Raw genomic sequence first — 19,308 nt, forward strand, 5'->3', positions numbered from 1 at the left:
GTGAGGTTGGAGTGTGTGTAACGGGAGTGTGAGGTTGGAGTGTGTAACGGGAGTGTGAGGTTGGAGTGTGTGTAATGGGAGTGTGAGGTTGGAGTGTGTGTAACGGGAGTGTGAGGTTGGAGTGTGTGTAACGGGAGTGTGAGGGTGGAGTGTGTGTAACGGGAGTGTGAGGTTGGAGTGTGTAACGGGAGTGTGAGGTTGGAGTGTGTGTAATGGGAGTGTGAGGTCGGCGTGTGTGTAACGGGAGTGTGAGGTTGGAGTGTGTGTAACGGGAGTGTGAGGTTGGAGTGTTTAACGGGAGTGTGAGTTTGGAGTGTGTGTAACGGGAGTGTGAGGGTGGAGTGTGTGTAACGGGAGTGTGAGGTTGGAGTGTGTAACGGGAGTGTGAGGTTGGAGTGTGTGTAATGGGAGTGTGAGGTCGGCGTGTGTGTAACGGGAGTGTGAGGTTGGAGTGTGTGTAACGGGAGTGTGAGGTTGGAGTGTTTAACGGGAGTGTGAGTTTGGAGTGTGTGTAACGGGAGTGTGAGGGTGGAGTGTGTGTAACGGGAGTGTGAGGTTGGAGTGTTTAACGGGAGTGTGAGGTTGGAGTGTGTGTAACGGGAGTGTGAGGTTGGAGTGTTTAACGGGAGTGTGAGGTTGGAGTGTTTAACGGGAGTGTGAGGTTGGAGTGTGTGTAACGGGAATGTGAGGGTGGTGTGTGTGTAACGGGAGTGTGAGGGTGGAGTGTGTGTAACGGGACTGTGAGGTTGGAGTGTGTGTAACGGGAGTGTGAGGTTGGAGTGCGTGTAACGGGAGTGTGAGGTTGGAGTGTGTGTAACGGGAGTGTGAGGTTGGAGTGGGTGTAACGGGAGTGTGAGGTTGGAGTGCGTGTAACGGGAGTGTGAGGTTGGAGTGCGTGTAACGGGAGTGTGAGGTTGGAGTGTGTGTAATGGGAGTGTGAGGTTGGAGTGCGTGTAACGGGAGTGTGAGGGTGGAGTGTGTGTAACGGGAGTGTGAGGTTGGAGTGTGTAACGGGAGTGTGAGGTTGGAGTGTGTGTAACGGGAGTGTGAGGGTGGAGTGTGTGTAACGGGAGTGTGAGGTTGGAGTGTGTGTAACGGGAGTGTGAGGTTGGAGTGTGTGTAAAGGGGGTGTGAGGTTGGAGTGTGTAACGGGAGTGTGAGGTTGGAGTGTGTGCAACGGGAGTGTGAAGTTGGTGTGTGTGTAACGGGAGTGTGAGGTTGGAGTGTGTGTAATGGGAGTGTGAGGTTGGAGTGTGTAACGGGAGTGTGAGGTTGGAGTGTGTTTAACGGGAGTGTGACGTTGGAGTGTGTGTAACGGGAGTGTGAGGTTGGAGTGTGTGTAACGGGAGTGTGAGGGTGGAGTGTGTAACGGGAGTGTGAGGTTGGAGTGTGTGTAACGGGAGTGTGAGGTTGGAGTGTGTGTAACGGGAGTGTGAGGGTGGAGTGTGTGTAACGGGAGTGTGAGGTTGGAGTGCGTGTAACGGGAGTGTGAGGTTGGAGTGCGTGTAACGGGAGTGTGAGGTGGAGTGTGTGTAACGGGTGTGTGAGGTTGGAGTGCGTGTAACGGGAGTGTGAGGTTGGAGTGTGTGTAACGGGAGTGTGAGGTTGGAGTGTGTGTAACGGGAGTGTGAGGTTGGTGTGTGTGTAACGGGAGTGTGAGGTTGGAGTGCGTGTAACGGGAGTGTGTGGTTGGAGTGCGTGTAATGGGAGTGTGAGGTTGGAGTGTGTGTAACGGGAGTGAGAGGTTGGAGTGTGTGTAACGGGAGTGTGAGGTTGGAGTGTGTGTAACGGGAGTGTGAGGTTGGAGTGTGTGTAACGGGAGTGTGAGGTTAGAGTGTGTGTAACGGGAGTGTCAGGTTGGAGTGCGTGTAACGGGAGTGTGTGGTTGGAGTGCGTGTAATGGGAGTGTGAGGTTGGTGTGCGTGTAACGGGAGTGTGAGTTTGGAGTGTGTGTAACGGGAGTGTGAGGGTGGAGTGTGTAACGGGAGTGTGAGGTTGGAGTGTGTGTAACGGGAGTGTGAGGTTGGAGTGCGTGTAACGGGAGTGTGAGGTTGGAGTGTGTGTAATGGGAGTGTGAGGTTGGAGTGCGTGTAACGGGAGTGTGAGGTTGGAGTGCGCGTAACGGGAGTGTGAGGTTGGAGTGTGTGTAACGGGAGTGTGAGGGTGGAGTGTGTGTAACGGGAGTGTGAGGTTGGAGTGTGTGTAACGGGAGTGTGAGGTTGGAGTGTGTGTAACGGGAGTGTGAGGTTGGAGTGTGTGTAACGGGAGTGTGAGGTTGGAGTGTGTGTAACGGGAATGTGAGGTCGGAGTGTGTGTAATGGGAGTGTGAGGTTGGAGTGTGTGTAACGGGAGTGTGAGGTTGGAGTGTGTGTAACGGGAGTGTGAGGTCGGAGTGTGTAACGGGAGTGTGAGGGTGGAGTGTGTGTAACTGGAGTGTGAGGGTGGAGTGTGTGTAACGGGAGTGTGAGGGTGGAGTGTGTGTAACGGGAGTGTGAGGGTGGAGTGTGTGTAACGGGAGTGTGAGGTTGGAGTGTGTGTAACGGGAGTGTGTGGGTGGAGTGTGTGTAACGGGAGTGTGAGGGTGGAGTGTGTGTAACGGGAGTGTGAGGTTGGAGTGTGTGTAACGGGAGTGTGAGGGTGGAGTGTGTGTAACGGGAGTGTGAGGTTGGAGTGTGTGTAACGGGAGTGTGAGGGTGGAGTGTGTGTAACGGGAGTGTGAGGGTGGAGTGTGTGTAACGGGAGTGTGAGGGTGGAGTGTGTGTAACGGGAGTGTGAGGTTGGAGTGCTTGTAACGGGAGTGTGAGGTCGGAGTGTGTAACGGGAGTGTGAGGTTGGAGTGTGTGTAACGGGAGTGTGAGGTTGGAGTGTGTGTAACGGGAGTGTGAGGGTGGAGTGTGTAACGGGAGTGTGAGGTTGGAGTGTGTAACGGGAGTGTGAGGTTGGAGTGTGTGTAACGGGAGTGTGAGGTTGGAGTGTGTAACGGGAGTGTGAGGTTGGAGTGTGTGTAACGGGAGTGTGAGGTCGGAGTGTGTGTAACGGGAGTGTGAGGTTGGAGTGTGTGTAACGGGAGTGTGAGGTTGGAGTGTGTGTAATGGGAGTGTGAGGTTGGAGTGTGTGTAACGGGAGTGTGAGGTTGGAGTGTGTAACGGGAGTGTGAGGTTGGATTGTGTGTAACGGGAGTGTGAGGTTGGAGTGTGTGTAACGGGAGTGTGAGGTTGGAGTGTGTGTAACGGGAGTGTGAGGTTGGAGTGTGTGTAACGGGAGTGTGAGGGTGGAGTGTGTGTAACGGGAGTGTGAGGGTGGAGTGTGTAACGGGAGTGTGAGGTTGGAGTGTGTGTAACGGGAGTGTGAGGTTGGAGTGCGTGTAACGGGAGTGTGAGGTTGGAGTGTGTGTAATGGGAGTGTGAGGTTGGAGTGCGTGTAACGGGAGTGTGAGGTTGGAGTGCGTGTAACGGGAGTGTGAGGTTGGAGTGTGTGTAACGGGAGTGTGAGGGTGGAGTGTGTGTAATGGGAGTGTGAGGTTGGAGTGTGTGTAACGGGAGTGTGAGGTTGGAGTGTGTAACGGGAGTGTGAGGTTGGAGTGTGTGTAACGGGAGTGTGAGGTTGGAGTGTGTGTAATGGGAGTGTGAGGTTGGAGTGTGTGTAACGGGAGTGTGAGGTTGGTGTGTGTGTAACGGGAGTGTGAGGTTGGAGTGCGTGTAACGGGAGTGTGAGGTTGGAGTGCGTGTAACGGGAGTGTGAGGTTGGAGTGCGTGTAACGGGTGTGTGTGGTTGGAGTGCGTGTAATGGGAGTGTGAGGTTGGTGTGCGTGTAACGGGAGTGTGAGTTTGGAGTGCGTGTAACGGGAGTGTGAGGTTGGAGTGTGTGCAACGGGAGTGTGAGGTTGGAGTGTGTGTAACGGGAGTGTGAGGTTGGAGTGTGTGTAACGGGAGTGTGAGGTTGGAGTGTGTGTAATGGGAGTGTGAGGTTGGAGTGTGTAACGGGAGTGTGAGGTTGGTGTGTGTGTAACGGGAGTGTGAGGTTGGAGTGTGTGTAACGGGAGTGTGAGGTTTGAGTGTCTGTAACGGGAGTGTGAGGTTGGAGTGCGTGTAATGGGAGTGTGAGGTTGGTGTGCGTGTAACGGGAGTGTGAGTTTGGAGTGCGTGTAACGGGAGTGTGAGGTTGGAGTGTGTGCAATGGGAGTGTGAGGTTGGAGTGTGTGTAATGGGAGTGTGAGGTTGGAGTGTGTGTAACGGGAGTGTGAGGTTGGAGTGCGTGTAACGGGAGTGTGAGGTTGGAGTGTGTGTAACGGGAGTGTGAGGTTGGAGTGTGTGTAACGGGAGTGTGAGGTTGGTGTGTGTGTAATGGGCGTGTGAGGTTGGAGTGTGTAACGGGAGTGTGAGGTTGGAGTGTGTGTAACGGGAGTGTGAGGTTTGAGTGTCTGTAACGGGAGTGTGAGGTTGGAGTGCGTGTAATGGGAGTGTGAGGTTGGTGTGCGTGTAACGGGAGTGTGAGTTTGGAGTGCGTGTAACGGGAGTGTGAGGTTGGAGTGTGTGTAATGGGAGTGTGAGGTTGGAGTGTGTGTAACGGGAGTGTGAGGTTGGAGTGTGTAACGGGAGTGTGAGGTTGGGTTGTGTGTAACGGGAGTGTGAGGTTGGAGTGTGTGTAACGGGAGTGTGAGGTTGGAGTGTGTGTAACGGGAGTGTGAGGGTGGAGTGTGTGTAACGGGAGTGTGAGGTTGGAGTGTGTGTAACGGGAGTGTGAGGGTGGAGTGTGTAACGGGAGTGTGAGGTTGGAGTGCGTGTAACGGGAGTGTGAGGTTGGAGTGCGTGTAACGGGAGTGTGAGGTTGGAGTGTGTGTAATGGGAGTGTGAGGTTGGAGTGCGTGTAACGGGAGTGTGAGGTTGGAGTGTGTGTAACGGGAGTGTGAGGTTGGAGTGTGTGTAACGGGAGTGTGAGGGTGGAGTGTGTGTAACGGGAGTGTGAGTTTGGAGTGTTTGTAACGGGAGTGTGAGGTTGGAGTGTGTGTAACGGGAGTGTGAGGTTGGAGTGTGTGTAACGGGAGTGTGAGGTTGGAGTGTGTGTAACGGGAGTGTGAGGTTGGAGTGTGTGTAACGGGAGTGTGAGGTTGGAGTGTGTGTAACGGGAGTGTGAGGTTGGAGTGTGTGTAACGGGAGTGTGAGGGTGGAGTGTGTGTAACGGGAGTGTGAGCTTGGAGTGTGTGTAACGGGAGTGTGAGGTTGGAGTGTGTGTAACGGGAGTGTGAGGTCGGAGTGTGTGTAACGGGAGTGTGAGGGTGGAGTGTGTGTAATGGGAGTGTGAGGTTGGAGTGTGTGTAACGGGAGTGTGAGGTTTGAGTGTCTGTAACGGGAGTGTGAGGTTGGAGTGCGTGTAATGGGAGTGTGAGGTTGGTGTGCGTGTAACGGGAGTGTGAGTTTGGAGTGCGTGTAACGGGAGTGTGAGGTTGGAGTGTGTGCAACGGGAGTGTGAGGTTGGAGTGTGTGTAACGGGAGTGTGAGGTTGGAGTGTGTGTAACGGGAGTGTGAGGTTGGAGTGTGTGTAACGGGAGTGTGAGGTTGGAGTGTGTGTAATGGGAGTGTGAGGTTGGAGTGTGTAACGGGAGTGTGAGGTTGGAGTGTGTGTAACGGGAGTGTGAGGTTTGAGTGTCTGTAACGGGAGTGTGAGGTTGGAGTGCGTGTAATGGGAGTGTGAGGTTGGTGTGCGTGTAACGGGAGTGTGAGTTTGGAGTGCGTGTAACGGGAGTGTGAGGTTGGAGTGTGTGCAACGGGAGTGTGAGGTTGGAGTGTGTGTAACGGGAGTGTGAGTTTGGAGTGCGTGTAACGGGAGTGTGAGGTTGGAGTGCGTGTAATGGGAGTGTGAGGTTGGAGTGTGTAACGGGAGTGTGAGGTTGGTGTGTGTGTAACGGGAGTGTGAGGTTGGAGTGTGTGTAACGGGAGTGTGAGGTTTGAGTGTCTGTAACGGGAGTGTGAGGTTGGAGTGCGTGTAATGGGAGTGTGAGGTTGGAGTGTGTGTAACGGGAGTGTGAGGTTGGTGTGTGTGTAACGGGAGTGTGAGGTTGGAGTGCGTGTAACGGGAGTGTGAGGTTGGAGTGCGTGTAACGGGAGTGTGAGGTTGGAGTGCGTGTAACGGGTGTGTGTGGTTGGAGTGCGTGTAATGGGAGTGTGAGGTTGGTGTGCGTGTAACGGGAGTGTGAGTTTGGAGTGCGTGTAACGGGAGTGTGAGGTTGGAGTGTGTGCAACGGGAGTGTGAGGTTGGAGTGTGTGTAACGGGAGTGTGAGGTTGGAGTGTGTGTAACGGGAGTGTGAGGTTGGAGTGTGTGTAATGGGAGTGTGAGGTTGGAGTGTGTAACGGGAGTGTGAGGTTGGTGTGTGTGTAACGGGAGTGTGAGGTTGGAGTGTGTGTAACGGGAGTGTGAGGTTTGAGTGTCTGTAACGGGAGTGTGAGGTTGGAGTGCGTGTAATGGGAGTGTGAGGTTGGTGTGCGTGTAACGGGAGTGTGAGTTTGGAGTGCGTGTAACGGGAGTGTGAGGTTGGAGTGTGTGCAATGGGAGTGTGAGGTTGGAGTGTGTGTAACGGGAGTGTGAGGTTGGAGTGTGTGTAACGGGAGTGTGAGGTTGGAGTGCGTGTAACGGGAGTGTGAGGTTGGAGTGTGTGTAACGGGAGTGTGAGGTTGGAGTGTGTGTAACGGGAGTGTGAGGTTGGTGTGTGTGTAATGGGCGTGTGAGGTTGGAGTGTGTAACGGGAGTGTGAGGTTGGAGTGTGTGTAACGGGAGTGTGAGGTTTGAGTGTCTGTAACGGGAGTGTGAGGTTGGAGTGCGTGTAATGGGAGTGTGAGGTTGGTGTGCGTGTAACGGGAGTGTGAGTTTGGAGTGCGTGTAACGGGAGTGTGAGGTTGGAGTGTGTGTAATGGGAGTGTGAGGTTGGAGTGTGTGTAACGGGAGTGTGAGGTTGGAGTGTGTAACGGGAGTGTGAGGTTGGGTTGTGTGTAACGGGAGTGTGAGGTTGGAGTGTGTGTAACGGGAGTGTGAGGTTGGAGTGTGTGTAACGGGAGTGTGAGGGTGGAGTGTGTGTAACGGGAGTGTGAGGTTGGAGTGTGTGTAACGGGAGTGTGAGGGTGGAGTGTGTAACGGGAGTGTGAGGTTGGAGTGCGTGTAACGGGAGTGTGAGGTTGGAGTGCGTGTAACGGGAGTGTGAGGTTGGAGTGTGTGTAATGGGAGTGTGAGGTTGGAGTGCGTGTAACGGGAGTGTGAGGTTGGAGTGTGTGTAACGGGAGTGTGAGGTTGGAGTGTGTGTAACGGGAGTGTGAGGGTGGAGTGTGTGTAACGGGAGTGTGAGTTTGGAGTGTTTGTAACGGGAGTGTGAGGTTGGAGTGTGTGTAACGGGAGTGTGAGGTTGGAGTGTGTGTAACGGGAGTGTGAGGTTGGAGTGTGTGTAACGGGAGTGTGAGGTTGGAGTGTGTGTAACGGGAGTGTGAGGTTGGAGTGTGTGTAACGGGAGTGTGAGGTTGGAGTGTGTGTAACGGGAGTGTGAGGTTGGAGTGTGTGTAACGGGAGTGTGAGGTTGGAGTGTGTGTAACGGGAGTGTGAGTTTGGAGTGCGTGTAACGGGAGTGTGAGGTTGGAGTGTGTGCAATGGGAGTGTGAGGTTGGAGTGTGTGTAACGGGAGTGTGAGGTTGGAGTGTGTGTAACGGGAGTGTGAGGTTGGAGTGCGTGTAACGGGAGTGTGAGGTTGGAGTGTGTGTAACGGGAGTGTGAGGTTGGAGTGTGTGTAACGGGAGTGTGAGGTTGGAGTGTGTGTAACGGGAGTGTGAGGTTGGAGTGTGTGTAACGGGAGTGTGAGGTTGGAGTGTGTGTAACGGGAGTGTGAGGTTGGAGTGTGTGTAACGGGAGTGTGAGGTTGGAGTGTGTGTAACGGGAGTGTGAGGTTGGAGTGTGTGTAACGGGAGTGTGAGTTTGGAGTGCGTGTAACGGGAGTGTGAGGTTGGAGTGTGTGCAATGGGAGTGTGAGGTTGGAGTGCGTGTAACGGGAGTGTGAGGTTGGAGTGTGTGTAACGGGAGTGTGAGGTTGGAGTGCGTGTAACGGGAGTGTGAGGTTGGAGTGTGTGTAACGGGAGTGTGAGGTTGGAGTGTGTGTAACGGGAGTGTGAGGTTGGTGTGTGTGTAATGGGCGTGTGAGGTTGGAGTGTGTAACGGGAGTGTGAGGTTGGAGTGTGTGTAACGGGAGTGTGAGGTTTGAGTGTCTGTAACGGGAGTGTGAGGTTGGAGTGCGTGTAATGGGAGTGTGAGGTTGGTGTGCGTGTAACGGGAGTGTGAGTTTGGAGTGCGTGTAACGGGAGTGTGAGGTTGGAGTGTGTGTAATGGGAGTGTGAGGTTGGAGTGTGTGTAACGGGAGTGTGAGGTTGGAGTGTGTAACGGGAGTGTGAGGTTGGGTTGTGTGTAACGGGAGTGTGAGGTTGGAGTGTGTGTAACGGGAGTGTGAGGTTGGAGTGTGTGTAACGGGAGTGTGAGGGTGGAGTGTGTGTAACGGGAGTGTGAGGTTGGAGTGTGTGTAACGGGAGTGTGAGGGTGGAGTGTGTAACGGGAGTGTGAGGTTGGAGTGCGTGTAACGGGAGTGTGAGGTTGGAGTGCGTGTAACGGGAGTGTGAGGTTGGAGTGTGTGTAATGGGAGTGTGAGGTTGGAGTGCGTGTAACGGGAGTGTGAGGTTGGAGTGTGTGTAACGGGAGTGTGAGGTTGGAGTGTGTGTAACGGGAGTGTGAGGGTGGAGTGTGTGTAACGGGAGTGTGAGTTTGGAGTGTTTGTAACGGGAGTGTGAGGTTGGAGTGTGTGTAACGGGAGTGTGAGGTTGGAGTGTGTGTAACGGGAGTGTGAGGTTGGAGTGTGTGTAACGGGAGTGTGAGGTTGGAGTGTGTGTAACGGGAGTGTGAGGTTGGAGTGTGTGTAACGGGAGTGTGAGGTTGGAGTGTGTGTAACGGGAGTGTGAGGGTGGAGTGTGTGTAACGGGAGTGTGAGGTTGGAGTGTGTGTAACGGGAGTGTGAGGTTGGAGTGTGTGTAACGGGAGTGTGAGGTCGGAGTGTGTGTAACGGGAGTGTGAGGGTGGAGTGTGTGTAATGGGAGTGTGAGGTTGGAGTGTGTGTAACGGGAGTGTGAGGTTTGAGTGTCTGTAACGGGAGTGTGAGGTTGGAGTGCGTGTAATGGGAGTGTGAGGTTGGTGTGCGTGTAACGGGAGTGTGAGTTTGGAGTGCGTGTAACGGGAGTGTGAGGTTGGAGTGTGTGCAACGGGAGTGTGAGGTTGGAGTGTGTGTAACGGGAGTGTGAGGTTGGAGTGTGTGTAACGGGAGTGTGAGGTTGGAGTGTGTGTAATGGGAGTGTGAGGTTGGAGTGTGTAACGGGAGTGTGAGGTTGGAGTGTGTGTAACGGGAGTGTGAGGTTTGAGTGTCTGTAACGGGAGTGTGAGGTTGGAGTGCGTGTAATGGGAGTGTGAGGTTGGTGTGCGTGTAACGGGAGTGTGAGTTTGGAGTGCGTGTAACGGGAGTGTGAGGTTGGAGTGTGTGCAACGGGAGTGTGAGGTTGGAGTGTGTGTAACGGGAGTGTGAGTTTGGAGTGCGTGTAACGGGAGTGTGAGGTTGGAGTGCGTGTAACGGGAGTGTGAGGTTGGAGTGTGTGTAACGGGAGTGTGAGGTTGGAGTGTGTAACGGGAGTGTGAGGTTGGAGTGTGTGTAACGGGAGTGTGAGGGAGGAGTGTGTGTAATGGGAGTGTGAGGTTGGGGTGTGTGTAACGGGAGTGTGAGGTTGGAGTGTGTGTAACGGGAGTGTGAGGTTGGAGTGTGTGTAACGGGAGTGTGAGGTTGGTGTGGGTATAACGGGAGTGTGAGGTTGCAGTGTGTGTAACGGGAGTGTGAGGGTGGAGTGTGTGTAACGGGAGTGTGAGGTTGGAGTGTGTGTAACGGGAGTGTGAGGTTGGAGTGTGTGTAACGGGAGTGTGAGGTTGGTGTGGGTATAACGGAAGTGTGAGGTTGGAGTGCGTATAACGGGAGTGTGAGGTTGGAGTGCGTGTAACGGGAGTGTGAGGTTGGAGTGCGTGTAACGGGAGTGTGAGGTTGCAGTGCGTGTAACGGGAGTGTGAGGGTGGAGTGCGTGTAACGGGAGTGTGAGGGTGGAGTGTGTGTAACGGGAGTGTGAGGTTGGAGTGTGTAACGGGAGTGTGAGTTTGGAGTGTGTAACGGGAGTGTGAGGGTGGAGTGTGTGTAACGGGAGTGTGAGGGTGGAGTGTGTGTAACTGGAGTGTGAGGGTGGAGTGTGTGTAACGGGAGTGTGAGGTTGGAGTGTGTGTAACGGGAGTGTGAGAGTGGAGTGTGTGTAACGGGAGTGTGAGGTTGGAGTGTGTGTAACGGGATTGTGAGGGTGGAGTGTGTGTAACGGGAATGTGAGGTTGGAGTGTGTGTAACGGGAGTGTGAGGTTGGAGTGTGTGTAACGGGAGTGTGAGGGTGGAGTGTGTGTAACGGGAGTGTGAGGTTGGAGTGCGTGTAACGGGAGTGTGAGGTTGGAGTGTGTGTAACGGGAGTGTGAGCTTGGAGTGTGTGTAACGGGAGTGTGAGGTTGGAGTGTGTGTAACGGGAGTGTGAGGTTGGAGTGTGTGTAACGGGAGTGTGAGGTTGGAGTGTGTAACGGGAGTGTGAGGTTGGAGTGTGTGTAACGGGAGTGTGAGGTTGGAGTGTGTGTAACGGGTGTGTGAGGTTGGAGTGCGTGTAACGGGAGTGTGAGGTTGGAGTGTGTGTAACGGGAGTGTGAGGTTGGAGTGTGTGTAACGGGAGTGTGAGGTTGGAGTGTGTGTAACGGGAGTGTGAGGTTGGAGTGTGTGTAACGGGAGTGTGAGGTTGGAGTGTGTGTAACGGGAGTGTGAGGTTGGAGTGTGTGTAACGGGAGTGTGAGGTTGGAGTGTGTGTAACGGGAGTGTGAGGTTGGAGTGTGTGTAACGGGATTGCGAGGTTGGAGTGTGTGTAACGGGAGTGTGAGGTTGGAGTGTGTGTAACAGGAGTGTGAGGTTGGTGTGTGTGTAACGGGAGTGTGAGGGTGAAGTGTGTGTAACGGGAGTGTGAGGGTGGAGTGTGTGTAACGGGAGTGTGAGGGTGAAGTGTGTGTCACGGGAGTGTGAGTTCGGAGTGTGTGTAACGGGAGTGTGAGGGTGAAGTGTGTGTAACGGGAGTGTGAGGTTGGAGTGTGTGTAACGGGAGTGTGAGGTTGGAGTGTGTGTAACGGGAGTGTGAGGGTGAAGTGTGTGTAACGGGAGTGTGAGGTTGGAGTGTGTGTAACGGGAGTGTGAGGTTGGAGTGTGTGTAACAGGAGTGTGAGGTTGGTGTGTGTGTAACAGGAGTGTGAGGGTGAAGTGTGTGTAACGGGAGTGTGAGGTTGGTGTGTGTGTAACGGGAGTGTGAGGTTGGAGTGTGTGTAACGGGAGTGTGAGGTTGGAGTGTGTGTAACAGGAGTGTGAGGTTGGAGTGTGTGTAACGGGAGTGTGAGGTTGGAGTGTGTGTAACGGGAGTGTGAGGTTGGAGTGTGTGTAACGGGAGTGTGAGGTTGGAGTGCGTGTAACGGGAGTGTGAGGTTGGAGTGCGTGTAACGGGAGTGTGAGGTTGGAGTGTGTGTAACGGGAGTGTGAGGTCGGAGTGTGTGTAATGGGAGTGTGAGGTTGGAGTGTGTGTAACGGGAGTGTGAGGTTGGAGTGTGTGTAACGGGAGTGTGAGGTTGGAGTGTGTGTAACGGGAGTGTGAGGTTGGAGTGTGTGTAACGGGAGTGTGAGGTTGGAGTGTGTGTAACGGGAGTGTGAGGTTGGAGTGTGTGTAATGGGAGTGTGAGGTTGGAGTGTGTGTAACGGGAGTGTGAGGTTGGAGTGTGTGTAACGGGAGTGTGAGGTTGGAGTGTGTGTAACGGGAGTGTGAGTTTGGAGTGTGTGTAACGGGAGTGTGAGGTTGGAGTGTGTGTCACGGGAGTGTGAGGTTGGAGTGTGTGTAACGGGAGTGTGAGGTTGGAGTGTGTGTAACGGGAGTGTGAGGTTGGAGTGTGTGTAACGGGAGTGTGAGGTTGGAGTGTGTGTAACGGGATTGCGAGGTTGGAGTGTGTGTAACGGGAGTGTGAGGTTGGAGTGTGTGTAACAGGAGTGTGAGGTTGGTGTGTGTGTAACGGGAGTGTGAGGGTGAAGTGTGTGTAACGGGAGTGTGAGGGTGGAGTGTGTGTAACGGGAGTGTGAGGGTGAAGTGTGTGTCACGGGAGTGTGAGGTCGGAGTGTGTGTAACGGGAGTGTGAGGGTGAAGTGTGTGTAACGGGAGTGTGAGGTTGGAGTGTGTGTAACGGGAGTGTGAGGTTGGAGTGTGTGTAACGGGAGTGTGAGGGTGAAGTGCGTGTAACGGGAGTGTGAGGTTGGAGTGTGTGTAACGGGAGTGTGAGGTTGGAGTGTGTGTAACAGGAGTGTGAGGTTGGTGTGCGTGTAACGGGAGTGTGATGGTGAAGTGTGTGTAACGGGAGTGTGAGGTTGGTGTGTGTGTAACGGGAGTGTGAGGTTGGAGTGGGTGTAACGGGAGTGTGAGGGTGGAGTGTGTGTAACGGGAGTGTGAGGTTGGAGTGTGTTTAACGGGAGTGTGAGGTTGGAGTGTGTGTAACAGGAGTGTGAGGTTGGTGTGTGTGTCACGGGAGTGTGAGGGTGAAGTGTATGTAACGGGAGTGTGAGGGTGGAGTGTGTGTAACGGGAGTGTGAGGTTGGAGTGTGTGTAATGGGAGTGTGAGGTTGGAGTGTGTAACGGGAGTGTGAGGTTGGAGTGTGTGTAACGGGAGTGTGAGGTTGGAGTGTGTGTAACAGGAGTGTGAGGTTGGAGTGTGTGTAACGGGAGTGTGAGGTTGGAGTGTGTGTAACGGGAGTGTGAGGTTGGAGTGTGTGTAACGGGAGTGTGAGGTTGGAGTGTGTGTAACGGGAGTGTGAGGTTGGAGTGCGTGTAACGGGAGTGTGAGGTTGGAGTGTGTGTAACGGGAGTGTGAGGTCGGAGTGTGTGTAATGGGAGTGTGAGGTTGGAGTGTGTGTAACGGGAGTGTGAGGTTGGAGTGTGTGTAACGGGAGTGTGAGGTTGGAGTGTGTGTAATGGGAGTGTGAGGTTGGAGTGTGTGTAACGGGAGTGTGAGGTTGGAGTGTGTGTAACGGGAGTGTGAGGTTGGAGTGTGTGTAATGGGAGTGAGAGGTTGGTGTGTGTGTAACGGGAGTGTGAGGTTGGAGTGTGTGTAACGGGAGTGTGAGGTTGGAGTGTGTGTAACGGGAGTGTGAGTTTGGAGTGTGTGTAACGGGAGTGTGAGGTTGGAGTGTGTGTAACAGGTGTGTGAGGTTGGAGTGTGTGTAACGGGAGTGTGAGGTTGGAGTGTGTGTAACGGGAGTGTGAGGTTGGAGTGTGTGTAATGGGAGTGTGAGGTTGGAGTGTGTGTAACGGGATTGTGAGGTCGGAGTGTGTGTAACGGGAGTGTGAGGTTGGAGTGTGTGTAACGGGATTGTGAGGTCGGAGTGTGTGTAACGGGAGTGTGAGGTTGGAGTGTGTGTAACGGGAGTGTGAGGTTGGAGTGTGTGTAACGGGAGTGTGAGGTTGGAGTGTGTGTAACGGGAGTGTGAGGTTGGAGTGTGTGTAACGGGAGTGTGAGGTTGGAGTGTGTGTAACGGGAGTGTGAGGTTGGAGTGCGTGTAACGGGAGTGTGAGTTTGGAGTGTGTGTAATGGGAGTGTGAGGTTGGAGTGTGTGTAACGGGAGTGTGAGGTTGGAGTGTGTGTATTGTGAGTGTGAGGTTGGAGTGTGTGTAACGGGAGTGTGAGGTTGGAGTGTGTGTAACGGGAGTGTGAGGTTGGAGTGCGTGTAACGGGAGTGTGAGGTTGGAGTGTGTGTAACGGGAGTGTGAGGGTGGAGTGTGTGTAACGGGAGTGTGAGGTTGGAGTGTGTGTAACGGGAGTGTGAGGGTGGAGTGTGTGTAACGGGAGTGTGAGGTTGGAGTGTGTGTAACGGGAGTGTGAGGTTGGAGTGTGTGTAACGGGATTGTGAGGTTGGAGTGTGTGTAACGGGAGTGTGAGGTTGGAGTGTGTGTAACGGGAGTGTGAGGTTGGAGTGTGTGTAACGGGAGTGTGAGGTTGGAGTGTGTGTAACGGGAGTGTGAGGTTGGAGTGTGTGTAGCGGGAGTGTGAGGTTGGAGTGTGTGTAATGGGAGTGTGAGGTTGGAGTGTGTGTAACGGGAGTGTGAGGTTGGAGTGTGTGTAGCGGGAGTGTGAGGTTGGAGTGTGTGTAATGGGAGTGTGAGGTTGGAGTGTGTTTAACGGGAGTGTGAGGTTGGAGTGTGTGTAACGGGAGTGTGAGGGTGGAGTGTGTGTAACGGGAGTGTGAGGTCGGAGTGTGTGTAACGGGAGTGTGAGGGTGGAGTGTGTGTAACGGGAGTGTGAGGTTGGAGTATGTGTAACGGGAGTGTGAGGGTGGAGTGTGTAACGGGAGTGTGAGGTCGGAGTGCGTGTAACGGGAGTGTGAGGTTGGAGTGTGTGTAACGGGAGTGTGAGGTTGGAGTGTGTGTAACGGGAGTGTGAGTTTGGAGTGTGTGTAACGGGAGTGTGAGGTTGGAGTGTGTGTAACGGGAGTGTGAGGTTGGAGTGTGTGTAACGGGAGTGTGAGGTTGGAGTGTGTGTAACGGGAGTGTGAGGTTGGAGTGTGTGCAACGGAAGTGTGAGGTTGGAGTGTGTGTAACGGGAGTGTGAGGGTGGAGTGTGTGTAACGGGAGTGTGAGGTTGGAGTGTGTGTAACGGGAGTGTGAGGTTGGAGTGTGTGTAACGGGAGTGTGAGTTTGGAGTGTGTGTAACGGGAGTGTGAGGTTGGAGTGTGTGTAACGGGAGTGTGAGGGTGGAGTGTGTGTAACGGGAGTGTGAGGTTGGAGTGTGTGTAACGGGAGTGTGAGGTTGGAGTGTGTGTAACGGAAGTGTGAGGTTGGAGTGTGTATAACGGGAGTGTGAGGTTGGAGTGCGTGTAACGGGAGTGTGAGGTTGGAGTGCGTGTAACGGGAGTGTGAGGTTGGAGTGCGAGTAACGGGAGTGTGAGGTTGGAGTGTGTGTAACGGGAGTGTGAGGTTGGAGTGTGTAACGGGAGTGTGAGGTTGGAGTGTGTGTAACGGGAGTGTGAGGTTGGAGTGTGTAACGGGAGTGTGAGGTTGGAGTGTGTGTAACGGGAGTGTGAGGTTGGAGTGTGTGTAACGGGAGTGTGAGGTTGGAGTGTGTGTAACGGGAGTGTGAGGTTGGAGTGTGTGTAACGGGAGTGTGAGGTTGGAGTGTGTGTAACGGGAGTGTGAGGTTGGAGTGTGTGTAACGTGAGTGTGAGGTTGGAGTATGTAATGGGAGTGTGAGGTTGGAGTGTGTGTAACGGGAGTGTGAGTTTGGAGTGTGTGTAACGGGAGTGTGAGGGTGGAGTGTGTGTAACGGGAGTGTGAGGTTGGAGTGTGTGTAACGGGAGTGTGAGGTTGGAGTGTGTGTAACGGGAGTGTGAGGTTGGAGTGTGTGTAACGTGAGTGTGAGGTTGGAGTATGTAATGGGAGTGTGAGGTTGGAGTGTGTGTAACGGGAGTGTGAGGTTGGAGTGTGTGTAACGGGAGTGTGAGGTCAGAGTGTGTGTAACGGGAGTGTGAGGTTGGAGTGTGTGTAACGGGAGTGTGAGGTTGGAGTGTGTGTAACGGGAGTGTGAGGTTGGAGTGTGTGTAACGGGAGTGTGAGGGTGGATTGTGTGTAACGGGAGTGTGAGGTCGGAGTGTGTGTAACGGGAGTGTGAGGTTGGAGTGTGTGTAACGGGAGTGTGAGGATGGAGTGTGTGTAACGGGAGTGTGAGGTCGGAGTGTGTGTAACGGGAGTGTGAGGTTGGAGTGTGTGTAACGGGAGTGTGAGGGTGGAGTGTGTGTAACGGGAGTGTGAGGTCGGAGTGTGTGTAACGGGAGTGTGAGGTTGGAGTGTGTGTAACGGGAGTGTGAGGGTGGATTGTGTGTAACGGGAGTGTGAGGTTGGAGTGTGTGTAATGGGAGTGTGAGGTTGGAGTGTGTGTAACGGGAGTGTGAGGTTGGAGTGTGTGTAACGGGAGTGTGAGGTCGGAGTGTGTGTAACGGGAGTGTGAGGTCGGAGTGTGTGTAACGGGAGTGTGAGGTCGGAGTGTGTGTAACGGGAGTGTGAGGTTGGAGTGTGTGTAACGGGAGTGTGAGGTTGGAGTGTGTGTAACGGGAGTGTGAGGTTGGAGTGTGTGTAACGGGAGTGTGAGGTTGGAGTGTGTGTAACGGGAGTGTGAGGTTGGAGTGCGTGTAACGGGAGTGTGAGGGTGGAGTGTGTGTAACGGGAGTGTGAGGTTGGAGTGTGTGTAATGGGAGTGTGAGGTCGGAGTGCGTGTAACGGGAGTGTGAGGTTGGAGTGCGTGTAACGGGAGTGTGAGGTTGGAGTGCGTGTAACGGGAGTGTGAGGTTGGAGTGCGTGTAACGGGAGTGTGAGGTTGGAGTGTGTGTAACGGGAGTGTGAGGTTGGAGTGTGTGTAACGGGAGTGTGAGGTTGGTGTACCTCTTCTGTCTGTTTAATAAGAAGCGAGTAACTGTGACTGCTCACCGAGATTTCCTCTGTATCCCGCCTCTATTCACTTAGTGCAATGGTGGTATCGACGGTGTGATCTCTCTCTGTGGCTAGATATTGAACAAGAAGATTATGCCTCCCACTTACCCCCAGATGCTACCTAAGTGACCGTCTGTGGTTTGGCTACAGCACCCAGTGTACCGAACCATTTCCACATGTCTCTCTGCAGTCCCATCGGCAGTGCTGCCTGTTCTTGATGAAACCTATTGTCAGGTGTGTGTGGGGGGAGATTGTGAGCTGCAGACACCAGGGAAATGTGTTCACATTCCTCATTCTGCTGGGTGTTGGCTTTCTTCAACGTGTCTTCATATCTCAAGGGCATTGGTGCCATTGATCTCATTCCTCTACCACAACGTTGCATGAAGCAAACAGTGTTGTGCCGTAGTTATCCAGTTTAGAAAGGGTTGCACAAGTAGTCATTACACAATGGTTGATTAGTGGGAGAATATAATTGGGAGAGATGATCATTGAAGGTATTTTTTCAGGAATGGGCGGATCTTTTCACTGATTCCTGATCATTTGGATTCTTTTCTTGGGTGGTTTCTGCGGGATGGACGTCCTTTGTAAATTGGAGATGTGCAAGTTCTCCATAATGTCACCATCTCACACTCTGGTTCCTCCAAAGCTGCTTGGCCTCAGGAGAGTGTTTGCAGTGTTGGTTCCCAACGCAGATTGCAGATCACAGGACTTCCCATCGGCCGATCTTTGCATACCCGGCAGGTTTAAAAGAAATAACTTGCATTTATATAGCGCCTTTCACCACCTCAGAACCTTATAATGCACTTCACAGCCAATGAAGTACTTTTGAAGTGTAGTCACTGTTGTAATGTTGGAAACGCGTCAGCCAGTTTGCGCACAGCAAGCTCCCACAAACAACGATGTGATAATGAGCAGATATTCTATTTTTTTGGTGAAGTTGGTTGAAGGATAAATATTGGCCCCAAGACACCGGGAGAACGCCACTGCTCTTCTTGAAATAGTGGCTGTGGAATCTTTTACATCCACCTGAGAAGCAGATGGGACCTTGGTTTAATATCTCAGCTGAAATACGGCACCTCCGACAGTGCAGCGCTCCCTCAGTACTGCCCCTCCGACAGTGCTGCACCCCCTCACTACTGCCTCTCCGACAGTGCAGCGCTCCCTCAGTACTGCCCCTCCGACAGTGCAACACTCCCTCAGTACTGCAACTCCGACAGTGCAGCGCTCCCTCAGTACTGCCCCTCCGACAGTGCAGCGCTCCCTCAGTACTGCCCCTCCGACAGTGCAGCACTCTCTCAGTACTGCCCCCTGACAGTGCAGCGCTCCCTCAGTACTGCAACTCCGACAGTGCAGCGCTCCCTCAGTACTGCCCCTCCGACAGTGCAGCGCTCCCTCAGTACTGCCCCTCCAACAGTGCAGCGCTCCCTCAGTACTGCCCCTCCGACAGTGCAGTGCTCCCTCAGTACTGCCCCTCCGACAGTGCAGCGCTCCCTCAGTACTGCCCCTCCGACAGTGCAGCACTCCCTCAGTACTGGCACTGGGAGTGTCAGCCTGGATTACGTGCTCAAATCTTTGGAGTGGTGCTTGAACTGACAACCTTCTGATTCAGGGGCCAGAGTGCGACCCAATGAGCCCCGGCTGACAAAGATGTACATTGGAGTTGCTGCTCGGTGTGTGACACTTGCACATTGGGAACTGCCAACATAACCACGTCTGTCAAGCAACTCTTCTCCCTCTCGCTGGTCACAAATATCACACAGATCCATAGAAGTGAGAGAGACGATTTGGCCCATATAACTCATTCTTCCATAGACACAATTCACAATTCACAATTCAAATCGCTTTATTGGCATGATAAGTTACATCTTATGTTGCCAAAGCATCAAAATACATTTATGGTTTAGCACATAAACGCAGTTCTATTCATACAGTGTATAAACAGGTATATCCCTGAGTGTATAAATATACATTTGCATTGTTTATATATATTCTTTTCTTAGTTTACTGGTTGTCCCTCTGTTCATGGCAAGCTGTAACATAGTGTGCCGCCAGTGTTATGCAGCTTCTCTCCTCTCCCAGTAGGAACATTGGCAAAGGAGGAACTGACGCAAATCAATATCTCTAAGGATATGGTGTTAAGGAAGCTAAAGGGATTGAAGGTGGACAAATCCCCAGGGCCTGATAACATGCATCCTAGGGTACTGAAGGAGGTGGCCCTAGAGATAGCGGATGCACTAAGGATGATTTTTCAGAATTCATTAGACTCGGGAACAGTGCCGATGGATTGGAGGGTAGCTAACGTTACCCCACTATTCAAAAAGGGGGGTAGGGAAAAAGCAGGTAATTACAGACCTGTAAGCCTTACATCAGTTGTGGGCAAAATGCTGGAGTCCATCATTAAGGATGAAATAGCGGAGCACTTAGCAAATGGGGACAGGATAGGACAGAGTCAACATGGATTTACAAAGGGTAAATCGTGCTTGACTAATCTATTGGAATTTTTTGAGGGAGTAACTGGTAGAATAGATGGGGGAGAGCCAGTAGATGTGGTGTACCTGGACTTCCAAAAGGCCTTCGATAAGGTCCCACATAAAAGATTAGCATGGAAAATTGAGGCTCATGGGATAAAGGGGAAAGTTTTGGCGTGGATAGGGAACTGGCTGTCAGATAGAAAAC

The sequence above is a fragment of the Somniosus microcephalus genome, chromosome 4, assembly GCF_052327205.1.
Source record: "Somniosus microcephalus isolate GS21.2 chromosome 4, FLI_Smic_1.0, whole genome shotgun sequence".
NCBI classification, from domain to species: Eukaryota; Metazoa; Chordata; class Chondrichthyes; order Squaliformes; family Somniosidae; genus Somniosus; species Somniosus microcephalus.